Below are 16,217 nucleotides of genomic sequence, written 5' to 3'. Positions count from 1 at the left end.
TCTCATTTTGTTTTATGGGCCTGTCTGATCTTTGGCTGAAGTGTGAACCTCTGGAGTGACTTCATTACTGAGCTAACAGGGTTTCTGGGGCTGTACTCTTAGGCTTTCTCCAGTCTCTGTCAGGCCAGTAAGTCTGGTCTTTTTTTGTGAGTTAGAATTTTGTTCTGCATTTTTCTCCAGCTCTGTCCAGGACCCTCTGTTGTGATCCTGATCAGAGCAGTCAGTGGTGGTGGCCAGGCACCATCTAGTTGTACTGGATTCAGTCTGGTGGAGGCCTTGTAGTTGTGGTCCATTAGTCCTTTGGACTGATCTTTCCCTTGTACCTTGTTTTCTTCATTCTCCTTGCTCCCAAAGGGGTGAGACCAGTGGAGTATCTTAGATGGCTGCTCACAGGCTTTTAAGACCTCAGACGCTAGTCACCAAGGTAGAATGTAGAAAATTTTCTTTATAAACTATGTTATGCCAGTTGAGCTAGATGTTCCCTGAGACAGTAGACCCAACAGCCCTCAGCCCAGCAATTCGGTCCCTCAGGGAGTTTGTGTCTATGGAGCTTCCATGACCTTGCCTTGTACAATTTGTGCTGGCTTCCCCTGTATTGTGTACTGTCGTACCCCTACTCTGAAGATACTTTTGTTTTGCACATTGTTTTATGCCTCTTTTCTCTTTTTGTTTTTCACTTTAAGAGTTTTTCACAAATTTAGTTGATTCTTTGTTTCCATAGTAGGCAGCTCTTAAACTGAGACTTGAAGGATCTAAAGACATTTGCTTGGTAGAGATTGTATGCTGTGGTCCCAGGCATGAGAAATCCTTTAATTCTATATATGTCACTGAATATAAAGTGTGATGGGGAAGTGGAGGGAGATGAGACTAGGCCAGTGTGTAGGGCTGGGATCTTGAAGAGATTTTGCATACTACACTGAGAAGACTTGGTGATAGAGTGTATCTGGGATTTGAAGGAAATGGAGGTATCCAAGTATTTTGGATTTTGGTATGAGTGAATGAAAGTGAAATAGTAAATGTAGGAAAAGAAATAGGCCCCTCTCCATCCCTTTTCAGGGAAAGTGATTTGTGGCAGATGAGTTCAGTTTCAGTCAGATTGACTTGAGATCAGGGCTTTGAACTGGTATGGATCAGTTCAGTAATTGCCAGCGTAAACGAGGGCAGTGTACGTGTTGCATAGCAACTAAATGTGTTGCCCGTTGAATTTTGACCAGAGTAGGAAACAAACAGTGGTGTCCTGCTCAAAGATGGCAACCGACCACACTGCTTTGAATGTGTGTCAGTCTCCGTAATCCTGCCAATAATCCAGTCTCCTGCATGGATCCAGAAAGTTTAAGAAGCCTGATATAGGAGATTGGATTATTGGCAGGACGTAAAGAGCGACACACATTCAAAGTGGCACAGTCAGTTGCCATCTTTGATTGTTTCCTACTTAGGTTAGAATCCTGCGATAACAAATTTGGTTGCTATGCGACACGTATGCTGCCCTGGTTTACATCAGCAATAACTGAACCGTTCTGAACTGATTCGAAGCCCTGGCAGAGATGCATCTGAGGAAAAAAAACAATTAGAAATATCTAGTAGATAGTCACTTAACATACGAACAGTTTAAATATAAGGAACCCTGTATTGTAAAGCAGTATGATATGGTATGGTTTCACCAAAAGTAAAATGGAGTAAAAATTGGTAGTTCTTTATGAAATGATCATCCCAAAATAGATTTCCTTCGATTTTATATTGAGAACAGGTGTAACAATGCATTTAGAAAGTCAAGAGGAAGCATGGAATGGGGTAACTATTCCTGCTAAACTATAAATTTGCAAATACATTATTGAAAATAAACCAGTGACATTTTATACTTTTATACAATATTCTTTCAATATTTTGCTTGATTGGCCCAAAAATACGTTGTTTTTTTTGGTATGGAAAAGATATTTGAGAACAAAATATTAGCATGGCATAAAACCACAATACCTGAAATGTATTGCATGCAGTTCTGGTCATTGCCCTTCAATAAGGACCTAGAAGAACTGGAAAAAGTCTGGAGAAAGCAATTAAAATGGGTGAAAGAATGGATACATGTTTATTTAATTTGAAAAGATTTAGAGCACTAGTATTCCTAATGGGTAATAACCTAGAAATCTAAACATGAAGGCCAAAAAGTGTTATGATTAAAGGTTGAAATCCCAGCAAGTTTAGAATGAAACTTTAAAAATACTAGAACTTGAGGATTGCCTTGAAGTAAATGGTATTAGAAGAAATAAAAGAACTGTTACTTTTCCAAAAAATCTGTTGCTGTTGAGTCAATTCCTACCCATAGCAACTCTATAGGAGAGAGTAGATTCCTACTCATAGCAGCTCTGTAGGACAGAGTAGAACAACCCCGTAGGGTCTCCAAAGCTGTAAATCTTAACAGAAGCAGACTGCCACATCTTTGTCCCACAGAGCAGCTGGTGGGTTTGAACTGCTGACCTTTCAGTTAGTGGCTGAGTGCTTAACCACTGTGCCACCAGGGCTCCTTTTCCAAAACAAGAGGAAATAAAAATTGAAAGTAAGACTTGTTTGGGGAAAAAAAAGAGTAGATGGATCTGTAGATTTACTAATGAAAGCTGAGATGCGTAGGGGTAAAGCCCAGACCTTTTTTCAAGTAATATCCAACACCGTTAGGGAAGTATATGAAGCAAAATGACCATAACATCATTCCTAAAGTGTATTTTAATTTTTATGTGGGCACATTTTTCTAATAAGTTACAAAATCTACCCCCTTTACTCTGATAAATTTATTGCTTAACTTGTTTTATAGGCAAGATTATAAATGACATTAATTTTCCCTACAACCAAATGCCTCTGTTGTTGCTACCAGAGATGGAAAATTGCTTTTGGTGAGCCAGTCCTCAGACTGGCAGTTTTCTGTGCAAATGCCTATATTCTGATAAAAGACTCAAGGGTGTGTATTAAAAAACAGGAATCAGAAGTAACACTTAATTGTACTTAAATATTTAAAGTTAATTATCTATCCATGAGTACATTCTTGAGGTCAGTATTATCTGGATTCATTCCAAGTTTCATTCCTTATTAGCTGCATGACAAGGCAAATGACCTAGCTGCCCTGTTTATCAGTTTCCTCATCTATAAACCAAAACCAGACCGAACCCGTTGCCATCAAGTCAATTCCAACACATAGCGACCCCATGTGCTACAGAGTAGAACTGAGATCCATCGGATTTTCTTGGCTATAATCTTTACAGAAGCAGATTGCCAGGCCTTTCTTCTGTGGCACAACTGGATGGGTTTAAACCTCCAACCTTTTCAGTTACCAGTGAAACACAAACCATATGTACTATCCTGTGACCATTGTCTATAAAATGGGGATAATAACAGTACATGCCACATGACTCATAGGATTCTTACTGATTAATAAGAAAACTATATATAAAGCACCATGGAGAATGCCTGGCACATAGTAATTTCTCAAGAAATGTTGTTGGTTGTCATGGTTGCTATTTGCACATGGTGAATGCCATGACAATTGAGATCTCAACTATCTAAAAACCATTACTTTTTTAGACTAGTGATAAGTCTACTAGAATTTTGTAAATGATTTTTTCAATTTTATGGGAATTTCCAGGAGTTGTTGAACCTTTAATATCTGGTTCTACTGTATTCGATCACATATGTCTTTGCTGCTGCTTTTGCAAATTCAGTGGGGGAGTTTATAATGTTTTAATTTTTTTTTTAAATTGTGCATTAGGTGAAAGTTTACAGAGCAAATTAGTTTCTTATTAAAACATTTATACAACAGACTGTTTCATGACATTGGTTGCAATCCCTGCAATGTGTCAGCACTCTTCCCCTTCCACCCCAGGTTCCCTATTTCCATTCATCTAGTTTTTCCTATCCCTTCCTGCCTTCTCGTCTTTGCTTTTGGGCAGGTGTTACCCATTTGGTCTCATATACTTGATTGATCTAAGAAGCACGTTCCTCATGTGTGTTACTGTTTATTTTATAGGCCTGAAGGAGCCCTGATGGTACAGTGGTTAAGTGCTCGGCTGCTAACTGAAAGGTTGGCAGTTGAAACCCAAGAGCTGCTCCTAGGAAGAAAGATGTGTCAGTCTGCTTCTGTAAATATTTACAGCCTTGGAAACCCTGTGAGGCAGTTCTGCTCTGTTTTATAGGGCTGCTATGAGTTGGAATCTACTTAATGGCAGTGGGTTTTGGTTTTTGGGTTTTATAGGCCTGTCTCATTTTTACCTGAAAGGTGAACTTCCACAGTGGCTTCATTTCTGAGTTAGAAAACTGTATGGGGGCTATAGTCTCAGGGGTTCTTCCAGTCTTTGTCAGACCAGTAAGTCTGGTCTTTTTTGTGAATTTGAATTTTGTTCTACATTTTTCTCCTGCTCTGTTCAGGACCCTGTATTGCGATACTTGTCAGAGTGGCCAGTGGTGGTAGCTGGGCACCATCTAGTTCTTCTGGGCTCAGGCTAGTGGAGCTATGGTTCATGTGGTCCATTAGTTCCCTGGACTAATATTTTCCTAGTCTTTGGTTTTCTTTAACTCTTTACTGAATATCCATATATACATAAACATTTGACAATAACAGATTATTTCTAGAGGAGTAATTATCAGGTCAAGGGCATGTATATTTAAAATTTTGATTCATTGCCAGGATTGGCCTACAGAAAAAATACCCTGATTTATGTGCTTTTACTGGCAGTATTTAAAAATGCTCATTTCCTTTCAGTGATTAATCATAGAGTTTTGGTAGTTCCCACTACTTAAATATATTATTTTGGGGAAAATGTACAATGGAGCTGATGCAGTAGTTATTTAAAATGCTTAAAAGATGAAATGAAACTAACACGGTAATTTATGTTTCTGATGGTGTTATAAACTGGTAACAACTTTTTATTTGGAAAGCAATTTAACAATGAAAAGTTCATGTTCTTTGTTTTTTGTCTCATTTCTGGGAACTTGCCCTAAGAAAATAATATAAAACTTGGAAAAAAACATACAGCTACAAAAATTTTCAGTACAACATTATTTAGGAGAAGCGCAAAATTAAAACCATCCTAAATAATACCCAATATTAGGCAAACAATTATATAAATTATGGCCTGTTTAATAGATGAAATTTATTGCAGCTATTTAAAAAATGATAATAATGAAAAATAGGTGGCAGTGTACAAAAGTGTCTGCTGTAACTGAGTTAAAAATTTATAATGAAAAGATAAGCCATATTATAAAATTTGAATAATATAGGAAAAAATACTCATAATCTCATCATTACATTAGCACAACTACTATTTGAATTTTAATCTATTTACTTTCATTTTTCCTATACCAAGTGCTGTCCAGTTGATTCGGACTCATAGGAACCCTGTAGAACAGAATAGAACTGCCTTATAGGCTTTCCAAAGCTGTAAATCTTTATGGAAGCAGACCCCCATCTTTCTCCTGCAGAGCAGCTGGTGGGTTTGAACTGCTGACCTTTTAGTTAGCAGCTGAGCACTTTAACCATTGTGCCACTTCCTATAGATCTGATTTTTATACTTGTTAAGCATAGTGTATGTAAAACTTTTTAATCTCTTTCCACTTTGCACCAGGTTTTCATAGCATTTTTAATACTACTAAGTGCCCAGCCGAAGTCGTGGTTGCGCAGTGGTTAAGTGCTTGCTTAGAAATAGACATGAAGACTATTTGCAATGAAGGGAGCAGTTAGTATGATAGATGTATATTTAGTGGGAGCCCAGAGGAGAGAGTTGCTGTATTCTATCTCAGTTGGAATTGGGATATAAGGAAAACTTCATGGAAAAGATATTATTTATGGTGATCCTTGAGACATAAGTACATGTATGAACTTGTAGGAAAGATAGGGCGGGTCATTCAGAGCAGAGAAGTGTGAGGAAAGCCTGAGACAGCTCAATATGTCCTGGGGAGTCCAGGCATTTGAGGATGGCGGTATTAGGTGAGGGGGGAAATTGAACAAGAGAGGTGAGCGGGGGCCAAGATGGGGAGGAAATGGAGGCAATGGGCAGTAATTGAAGGACTTCAACCAGGAGAGGACTATGGTTCAGGTATGTATTCTAGAAAACTATGCTGGAAGGACTGTGGAATATGACCTGGCTGACTGAAATTGGAGCCAGGGAGACTATTTAGGACAGTGCTCGTCGGAGTGTGGTCTGCAACAAGAAATTGAGAGTAAGTGGTTAGAAACCTTTATAGCAATTTGAGAGATTAAATGTCTGTTGAATCTAATACTAAGAAATTGGGATGTGTGTTTTATGTCTGTTTTTCTCTCTTAATTTTAATAGATGATTTTTTAAAACAGTTTTGGGTTTACAGGAAAATTGTGTAAAGAGAGTTCCCCTATACCCCTTTCCCCCTGAGCACTATTTCTCCTATTATTAACATCTTGCATTCCTGTGGTGCATTGGTTACAATTGATGAACCAGTGTTGATACATTGTTATTAACTAAAGTCTATAGTTTACATTAGAATTCACTGTGTTGTATAGTTCTATAGGTTTTGATAAATGCATAATGTCATGAGCCTACCATTATAGTATCATACAGAATAGTTTTCACTGCCCTAAAAATGCCTTGGGCTCCACGTATGATTTCATTTATCTCATAATTTTTATTTATTCATTTTTACAAAAGTGTTGACCTGTATGAGTTGGAAATTAAAAACAAAAATTACCTTCAATACAGTTAGTTTGAGAAGTAGTGAGTAAAAGACTATTGCAAAAGACTGCATGCTTGAATGATGGCCTGAGATGTTATGGAGGCAGAATATATAGGACTCAGTAACCACACGAAGGGTGCAGGGCATCTTGAGGAAAAGAGAGAAACCTCAAATGATTATCATATTTCTGGTTTGGCTGATTGGTGATGTTTTTCCTGGAAAGGGAGAATATAGGGCTGATCAAGGGGAAACATTCAGTTTTAGACAGGTTGAGTTTGAGTTGTCTGTAGAGGCATTGGGATATAATTAGTAGGCATTTAGACACAAGGGACTGGCGTTTGAGAGAAATACTGACAAGAGAAATAGACGTTGGATTTCTCATCATGAAACTGGTCATTGATGCCACTTTGGAAAGAGAGAGAGAAGACTAGAAGAGGACTGAGGCGTGAGTTCAGGGGAATTCTAACATTTAAGAAGTGAGGCAGAGGAGAAAGGGAAGGAATTTGGGGGCTGGGTCATCATATTTGATGTGATTAAGGTTACCCTTATGAGTGAAGGCTTGTGGCCAGGAGATAATAGCAAGAATAAAAGTAGTCAACCTACAGCTGGCTGAACTACCAGAGACAAAAAGTACTTCTACGAAGGTTAGAGGAGAACAGAGAGTATCATCGGAACCCTCTGAAGAGTGGGATTTTAAATGCTCTCCATTTGAAAGACCCATAAAGATGGTGAAATGGAGAAGAGTGCCAGATTTTCTTGTTGATTTAATTGCCTTCTGTGTGTTAGGTGGCGTTTAAGTAGAAATCTTATTCTGGTATTAGATTTCCAATGAAACCTCCAAGGATGAAGGAAAAAAAAAAAAAAAGATCTGACTTATGTAAAAGTCATTTGATCTTTTGAATTTTAGAAAGATGGAAAAAAGAAGTAATTACCCTGATATAGGAGAAATATTTTAGTAAAAGGTACTCTTTTCTTTTAAGGTCAGGGATCAGCTCTCTTTCATTTACTGTTGTGCCAGTAGAACCTAGCTGGGCCTGAGCTGTATGGGTTGACAGTAAATGCTGTTTTTTAAATATTTGTTGCTAGGTGAAAGGCAGACAACAATTATATCATTAAAGACATTTAGAGGGAAGCTACAAAAAGTAAAAGGTTCTGTGGCTGACCACATCTTGCTTTACTGTTTGCTGTCAGTGGGCTTTAAGTGTCATTTTGTATTCTCAGAAACTTCTCTATTAATCACTCCTCTGTATGGGGGATCTAATTAATTTTCTAATCATCATGCTCACCTAACTGTTGGATTTTTTTTCTCTGTTTCATTGGTGTTGTAATGGGGGAGCTCCCGTGGTCTCTAAGGTCTAGGTCAATTGACTGAAGAACTGATTGATTCATTCATTGGTTCATTCAACTTTCAACCAATATTTATCATATTTACTATCTTCTGATGAAATCTAGTAGATAAGAAATATATGTAAATAAATGTTTACCAAGTGATAAATGCTATGATAGAAGAATGTATAGAGTTCTATAATGGTACAGAGCAAGGAGCTACTGACACTGGTAAGGGAAGGGTAGCAGAGAAAGTGGTGGTTGGCAGGGAGATGAGAGGAGTAAGGAGTTTATCACAGAGCAAGTGATGATTGAATTGAGTTTTGAAAAATAAGTAAGACTTTTCCAGAAGGAAAACAGGAGAAAAGATATTCTAAGCAAATGGAATAGCATGAGTATAAGGCCTGGTGTGTTCAGGGAACTAGGGTAGAGCACATATCTGAGGTGAAAGTGTGAGATGAGAATGAAAAGCTCTTCAAGGTTAGGATTATTTATTTGGGCCTAGAAATGCTAGGGCTGACTGACTAGAAATTATGTTAAGTATTCTAGATATAAAAGGGATTTTATTTTGTAGGTGACATAGTTACATTTAGGTGTTAGATAATTTTCATGGAAGTGTAGAGGACAGATTGGAGAGGTGGAAAACTAAAGAGTAGTTTTGGGGAAATGATAGTGACTTAAAAATAAATACATAAAGAGTCTCAACTAGAGAAGTCACTGACTGCTTCTGTCCTTAATTATGGATTCCATACCCTCTACCATTATTTTAAGGGTCCAAAATACCTTTTATTTCATGCATTTTTTTCCTGTTTCTTTGTTGTTGTTGTTGTTAGATGCCATTGAGTCAGTTCCAACTCATAGCGACCCTATAGGGCAGAGTAGAGTGGCCCCATACGGTTTCCAGGGAGCAGCTGGTAGATCTGAACTGCTGACCTTTTGGTTAGCAGCCAAGCTCTTAACCACTACACCACCAGGTGTAGTGGTCTCTTTAATAGTCTCTTTAATAGTTGTAGATACCCAGATCTGGTGCAGTCAACTGACCTACCTTAGTTTGGCCACATAGATTTGTTTTTCTGATGTTTTTGGTGGCCTTAGCTTATGCCATTTTCAGATTTTTAGGAAGATTAGCTGAAGATAACATTTTGGTAAACCATGTCTAAAATGAATCAAGTCTAGCTTTTCCTCTTATTTTTAAACATTTTTTTATGGGTAAAAGTCAATTCTATCATTATTCATTTATGTAAAAATTAAGTAATTGTATCAAGAATCTGTTTCATGCTATATGTAAATATAATGTCTTATTCCATAAGTTGATATTTTAATTATCCTGAAATTATATTTGACTTTTATGTCAGGTTACTAAACTGATGTCAGTATACCGGAAAGACCATCATCTTTGGAATTATAGAGCCCTGGGTTCCCATCTTAGTTCTATCGAAAACATATTAACTATGTGACATCGAGTGTTACCTAACTTCTTGAAGAATTTCTTTGCCTTAGATTGGGGATACTACTAAGCTACTTGACAAGACTGTTGAAAGGACTAAATGAGAGAATGTTATATATAGTACCCATTGCTATCGAGTTGATTCCTTCTCATAGCAACCCTATAGGACAGAGTAGAACTGCCCCATAGGGTTTCCAAGGCTGTAATCTTTATGGAAGGAGACTGCCACATTTTTCTCCCGTGGAGTGGCTGGTGGGTTCTAACTGCCGACCTTTGTGTTAGCAGCTGAGCGCTTAACCATTATGCCTCCAGGGCTCCTTATACAAAGCACACACATCTTCAATCCTTGGTTGCTATTTTTGCTGCTGCTGTTGTTAGTGTTATTAATTGTATTTTTACTACTAAATTCCAAAATCTTAGTGTTGAAGTTTTGCAGCTGCTGTCCAACCTGGAGTAGTATAAAATTCTAATAAGAATAAGATAGTATTCCAACTACTGAATGAAACCTATAATAAAGCATGAAACTGTTTGGTAGTCCAATTCCTCTTTATATTAAAGCATTAACTATCAGTGTTCATTAGAGTATACACATAGAAGTCATATTAAGAATATAGTATCCATTCCCTCTCCTGAAACTCAGGCCCCTTTCCGTCTCTCTGAGGCATTTTTATACAACTAGTTTATGCACCAAAATAGACTGTGTGGTTCTTAGAATTATAGACTACCCAATTTTAATACACATCTACAACTTCTGAAACATAAAAGTTTTATGAAATTTTAAAACTGTATTTGAAGAGTTTGATTGACATTTGGGCCACATTAATTAGATCACTGAAGTATTAGATTTCTTATTTTGCATTTCATTTTTAATTAAGTACAGTGAACTTCCCCTACTCTCCCAACCCCCAGACCCACTTTATGGGTCTTATTATTTAATAGGAAATTAAATTGAATTCAAGGTTGGGAAAGGTTTCATTATCTGTAGCCATTATTGGTTGAAACATAAAACTTTTACACAGGAAAATTGTCAGCCCAAATGATGGATCATTTTACAAGACTTGAAGAGCTGTATTCTTTATACCTTAAGATTGCAGTAAGTAATTATTGAAGATAAAGAATTTCTAAATTATTCCAGGATGTCAGCAATATTAGTTACCATTTATTGAATTCCAGTGTGTGTATAGAATGGAAACAGGCTCAGAGAGGGTCAGTGACTTGCTTAAGATTAGAATTTATTAGTGGGAATACAGGTCTCTTTGATTCCAAAGTCTATTCTGTAAATAGTAGCAGAACAAGTGAAAGTGTGACCTGTTTAAAACCAAAATATGAGTACCATATTTTTACAAAAATAACATCAGCCTTTTACGTTTGTTTGCCAGCCTCACCCTCCCGCTGCGAGGTATTTTCGTAAGCATGAAACGTTAAAAAAAAAGGCATAGTGGTGCTTACAAAAATATCTTGCTGGGAGAGGGTACGGTTGGCAAACATATAGAAGGCGTGCGTTATTTGCATAATAATACGATCATATGGGTAACATAATGGAGATGTCAGTTTTAAGGCATTTTTAATTCTCTGGGAAATACTTGTTCATGAGTATGATTCTCTCCCTATACTTTTGGCTTGTCTTCAGAGAAATAGTATAGATTTTGATAAAACCTTCTCCTAATCCACTAATCCTTGGGCCTGACATGGAAAATTTCTGGGGAATGATGGCAGGCAGTATGCTACCAATTCAAAGCGAGCTTTAAAGTCTCGCCCCCTCCCTTATACCCTGAATGATGAAACAACAGAAGGCAGGTGATTACAATAGCAGTTTCAAGCCATTCATCCTCTGTAATCCGATAGCTAAGAAATGAACATCGAAACAAACTTTCTTGAAACTGGAAGTTTCTTAAGTGATTAAAACTGCGCCACCTGCTCTGTAACTAAAAGAACAACTATTCTCTAAAGATGGAAGCCTGGCTAGAAGAGTAGTATTAATACTATGTTGCAGACATGCCCCCCCCCCCACCATATTTCTTTCACATTTCCAAAATATTTTGAATTTTTTAGTATAGTTATGAAGGTTCACTTATCCATTTACGAATATATATTTTTGGAAGATTTATTTAAAGCAGTGTGGGATTAATTAGGATCTCATTCTCTATATTTTTTTAATTAAAAGAATGCCACAACAGATACATGAAAATGTCATTTTAGACATTGTCCACAAATTTTGGCCTTAGACTGTGCAAGGCTGTGATGTCCTTGAAATTTTAACACCTAGGAATTGCCTTTTATGAAAACTCAAAAGCATGGAATGGGTGGATTCACGTTCTTATATTCATTTGGTGCGGTGCGCGGGTACTTCAAAACCTCCCATTTGCTTTTACCTTGGTTCATCAGTCGTTTTCCAGATTACTGGAATCAGGATTAGTACATGAGTTTCTGAATGCATAAACCTGCACAACTGTTCACAACTCTTAAGTGAATAAGCTTCTTGAGGTTAGGGATTGTCGTTTTCATCTTTGTATGTTGCACAGTACCTTGCTTTGCTTGCTGAATGAATTAATTATCAAAGTATACTTTGTAATGTTATTTCTCCCTCACTCATTCACACACACACACACACACACACACACACACACACACCCCTATATTTAATTAACTTTCACTAAGGCGAACATTATTTAATGTTCAGAAATAATCAGGCAAGTTTCATTGTCGCTGTTTCATAGATGAAGAAGCTGAGGTTTGTTTGGAAGTTTATCTTCCATGGATTTTGTAAAGTTGAGTATTGATAAAGCAAGTCTTATAGTATTTCTAAAACTTAACTCTGCTGTTGTTGTTAGGTGCCATTGGGTCGATTCCGACTCATAGCGACCCAATGTGACAGAGTAGAACTGCCCCTTAGGGTTTCCTAGGCTGAAATCCTTACAGAAGCAGATCACTAGGTCTTTCTCCCACAGAGCCACTGGGTGGGTCTGAACTGCCAACCTTTCAGTTAGCAGCCAGGCACCTAACCATAGCTTAACTCTGCAGACTGTAAAATACTCTTTAAAAAGGTACTCATCGTACAGCTCAGCAAACCTCTGTTTGTTGCAATAGAAACAATACAGTGCTCGTTAGCATTTTTTTACTTCTCAGTCATGGCTTTGTAAAGGAAATACAAAAGAGGTGCAAGACAAGTCTGTGGTTGTATTTTTTTTTTTTTTTTCCTTTTTATTCTGGTCAGTATAACATTAAATTTGCCATTTTAACCATTTTTAAGTATACAATTCAATGGCATTATTGCATTCACAATGTTGTGCAACCATTATAACTGTCAAATAATTTTGGAAATAGAAACTCTGTACCTATTAAGCAACTTTGTACCCCATTTTATCCTTTATCCCAGCCCTGGTAACCTGTAATCTACTTTCTGTCTCTAGGGGTTTTCCTATTCTAGGTGCCTCATATAACTGGAATCAGAATATTTGTCCTTTGGTGTCTGGCTTATTTCACTTAACATGATGTGTTTTCAAGGTTCATCCATGTTGTCACATGTATCAGGACTTCATTTTTCTTTATGGCAGAGTAATATTGCATTGTATGTATGTACCACATTTTGTTTATCCGTTCATCCATTGATAGACACTGGGTTATTTCCACCTTTTGGCTATTGTGAATAATGGCTGAGTCCCTGTTTTCAGTTCTTTTGGGTGGAATTGCTGGATCATGTGGTAATTGTATGTTTAACATTTTCAGGAACTGCCAAACTTATCCGTAGCAGCCGCACCATTTTACATTCCAATCAGCAATGGATAGGGTTTAATTTATCCTCATCCTTGCTAACACTTGTTTATTTTCTGTTTTTTTTTAAGGTTTGTTTTGTTTCAGTTGTAGCCATCTTAGTATGTGTGAAGTGGTATATCATTCTGGTTTTGATTTGCATTTCCCTAGTGATTAATGAAGGGAGTCCCTGAATGGAGTAAACAGTTAAGCGGTTGACTACTAGCTGAAAGATTGGTGGTTCGAATCCACTCAAAGGCGCCTTGGAAGACAGTCCTACTGATATGCTTCACAGCCTTGAAAACTCTGTGGTGAAGTCCTACTCTGCACACACAGGGTCGCAGTGAATTGGAATTGACTCGATGGCAACTAACGACAGTGATGAAGACCATCTTATCGTGCTTATTGACTATTTTGTATATCTTCTTTGGAGAACTGTCTGTTCAAGTCCTTTGCCCATTTTTTGATTAGGCTGTCTTTTTGTTGTTGAGTTGTAGGAATACTTTATGTATTGTGGATATTAAACTCTTATATGATTTGCAAATGTTTTCTTCCATTCTGTGGGTTGTCTTTTCATTCTATAGTGCCCTTGGATGCACAAAAAATTTTAATTTTGATGAAGTCCAATGTATTTTTTCTTTGGTTGTCTATACTTTTGGTACCGTATTTGAAAATCATTGCCACATCCAAGATCAGGCAGATTTGTCCTTATGTTTTCTTTTAAGAGTTTTATAATTTTAGCTCCTAAGTGTAAGTCTTTGATCCATTTTTGAGTTAATTTTTGTATATGGTGTAAGATAAGGTTCCAACTTCATTCTTGTGCATTTGGATATCCAGTTTCACCAGCACCATCCGTTGAAGAGACTGTTTTTAGTCCTGCTGAATGGTCGTGGTACTCTTCTTAAAGATCAGTTGACCATAGAATTGAGTTTACTTCTAGACTCTCAATTCTATTCCATTTGTCTATATATTTCCACTAATCGTCTGTCAGTTTGTCATATTGCAGTACCTTGTGTGTTGCTGTGATGCTGGAAGGTATGCCACTGGTATTTCAAGCTATGTCACCCATGGTGGACAGATTTCAGTGGAGCTTCCAGACTAAGATAGACTATGAAGAAGAACCTGATGATCTACTTCTGAAAAAATTGGCCAGAGAAAACCTTACGGATAGCAGTGGTACATTGTCTGATATAGCACTGGAAAATGAGCCCCTCAGGCTGGACGGCACTCAAAATACGACTGCGGAAGAGCTTCCTCCTCAAAGTAGAGTCGACCTTAATGACGTGCATGGAGTCAAGCTTTCGCGACCTTCATTTGCTGATGTGGCACAACTTAAAATGAGAAGAAACAGCTGCGAACATCCATTAGTAATTGAAACACGGAATGTATGAAGTACGAATCAAGGAAAATTGAAGTTGTCAAAATGAAATGGAACGTATAAGCATCGATATCCTAGGCATTAGTGAAAATGGACTAGTATTGGCCATTTTGAATCAGACAGTCATACTGTCTACTATGCCAGGAATGACAAATTGAAGAGGAATGGCGTTGCATTCATTGTCACAAAGAACATTTCAAGATCTTCCTGAAGTACAACACTGTCAGTGATAGGATAATATCGATATGCCTACAAGGAAGACCAGTTAATACGATTGTTACTCAAATTTACGCACCAACAACTAATGCCAAAGATGAAGAAATTGAAGATTTCTATCCACTTATGCAGTCGAAATTGATCAAACATGCAATCAAAATGCATTGATAATTACTGGTGATTGGAATGCAAAAGTTGGAAACAAAGAAGGATCAGGAGTTGGAGAATATGGCCTTTGGTGATAGAAATGACGCCAGAGATTGCAGGATAAAGTTTTGCAAGATCAATGACTTATTCATTGAAAATACCTTTTTTTAACAACATAAACAGTGACTATACATGTGGACCTTGCTGGATGGAATACACAGGAATCAAATTGACTACATCTGTGGAAAGAGACAACAGAGAAGCTCAATATCATCAGATAATGGCAATATCATCTGTGCTGTGGAACAGACCAATTGCTCATATGCAAGTTCATGTTGAAGCTAAAGTTTGAAAGTCCACAAGAACCAAATACGACCTTCACTATATCCCACCTGAATTTAGAGACCATTTCAAGAAGAGATTTGATGCATTGAACACTAATTACTGAATAAGCCCAGATGAGTTGTGGGATGACATCAAGGACATCATACATGAAAAAAGCAAAAGGACATTAAAAAGAAAAGAAAAAGAAGACCAAAATGGATGTCAGAAAATGGATAAAACTTGCTCTTCAGCGTAGAGTAGCTAAAGCAAAAGGAAGAAAGGATGAAGTAAAAGCTATACAGAAGATTTCAAAGGGTGCCTCGAGAGTAAAGTATTATAATGACGTGTGCAAAGACCTGGAGTTAGAAAACCAAAAGGGAAGAAAATGCTTAGCATTTCTCAAGCTGAAAGTACTGTAAAAAAATTCAAGCCTGGAGTTGCAATATTAAAGGATTCTATGGGCAAAAAATTGAATGGCGCAGGCAACATCAAAAGAAGATGAATACACAGTCATTGTACCAGAAATAATTGGTCAACGTTCAACCATTTCAGGAGGTGGCATATGATCAAAAATTGATGGTATTGAAGGAAGAAGTCCAAGCTGGACTGAACGCATTGGTGAAAAACAAAACAAGCCTCCGGAATTGATGGAATTGATATTTCAGCAAACGGACCCAACACGGGAAATGCTTGCTTGTCTGTGCCAAGACATTTCAAAGACAGCTACCGGGTCAACCTACTAGAAGAGATCCATGTTTGTGCCCATTCCAAAGAAAGGTGATCCCACAGAATGCAGAAATTATCAAACAATATCATTAATATCACGCATAAGTAAAAAAAATTTTTTTTTATTGTACTTCAGGTGAAGGCTTACAGAACAAATATTTTCTCATGGAACAGAAGTACACGTTATTTTATGACATTGGTTAACAACCCCACAACATA

At 37.3% G+C, this 16,217-nt stretch overlaps 1 protein-coding gene across 2 annotated transcripts in view; it reads left to right on the top strand.

Moving 5' to 3' along the window:
- BMP2K (BMP2 inducible kinase) overlaps window positions 1–16,217 on the top strand; it is a 156,824-nt gene that overhangs the window by 117,118 nt on the left and 23,489 nt on the right. The window lies entirely within an intron of this gene.

Source organism: Trichechus manatus, unplaced genomic scaffold (genome assembly GCF_000243295.1).
Source record: "Trichechus manatus latirostris isolate Lorelei unplaced genomic scaffold, TriManLat1.0 scaffold00105, whole genome shotgun sequence".
NCBI classification, from domain to species: Eukaryota; Metazoa; Chordata; class Mammalia; order Sirenia; family Trichechidae; genus Trichechus; species Trichechus manatus.
Note: the sequence above shows the minus strand (reverse complement) of the source record. Positions and strands in the feature narration are given on the sequence as shown.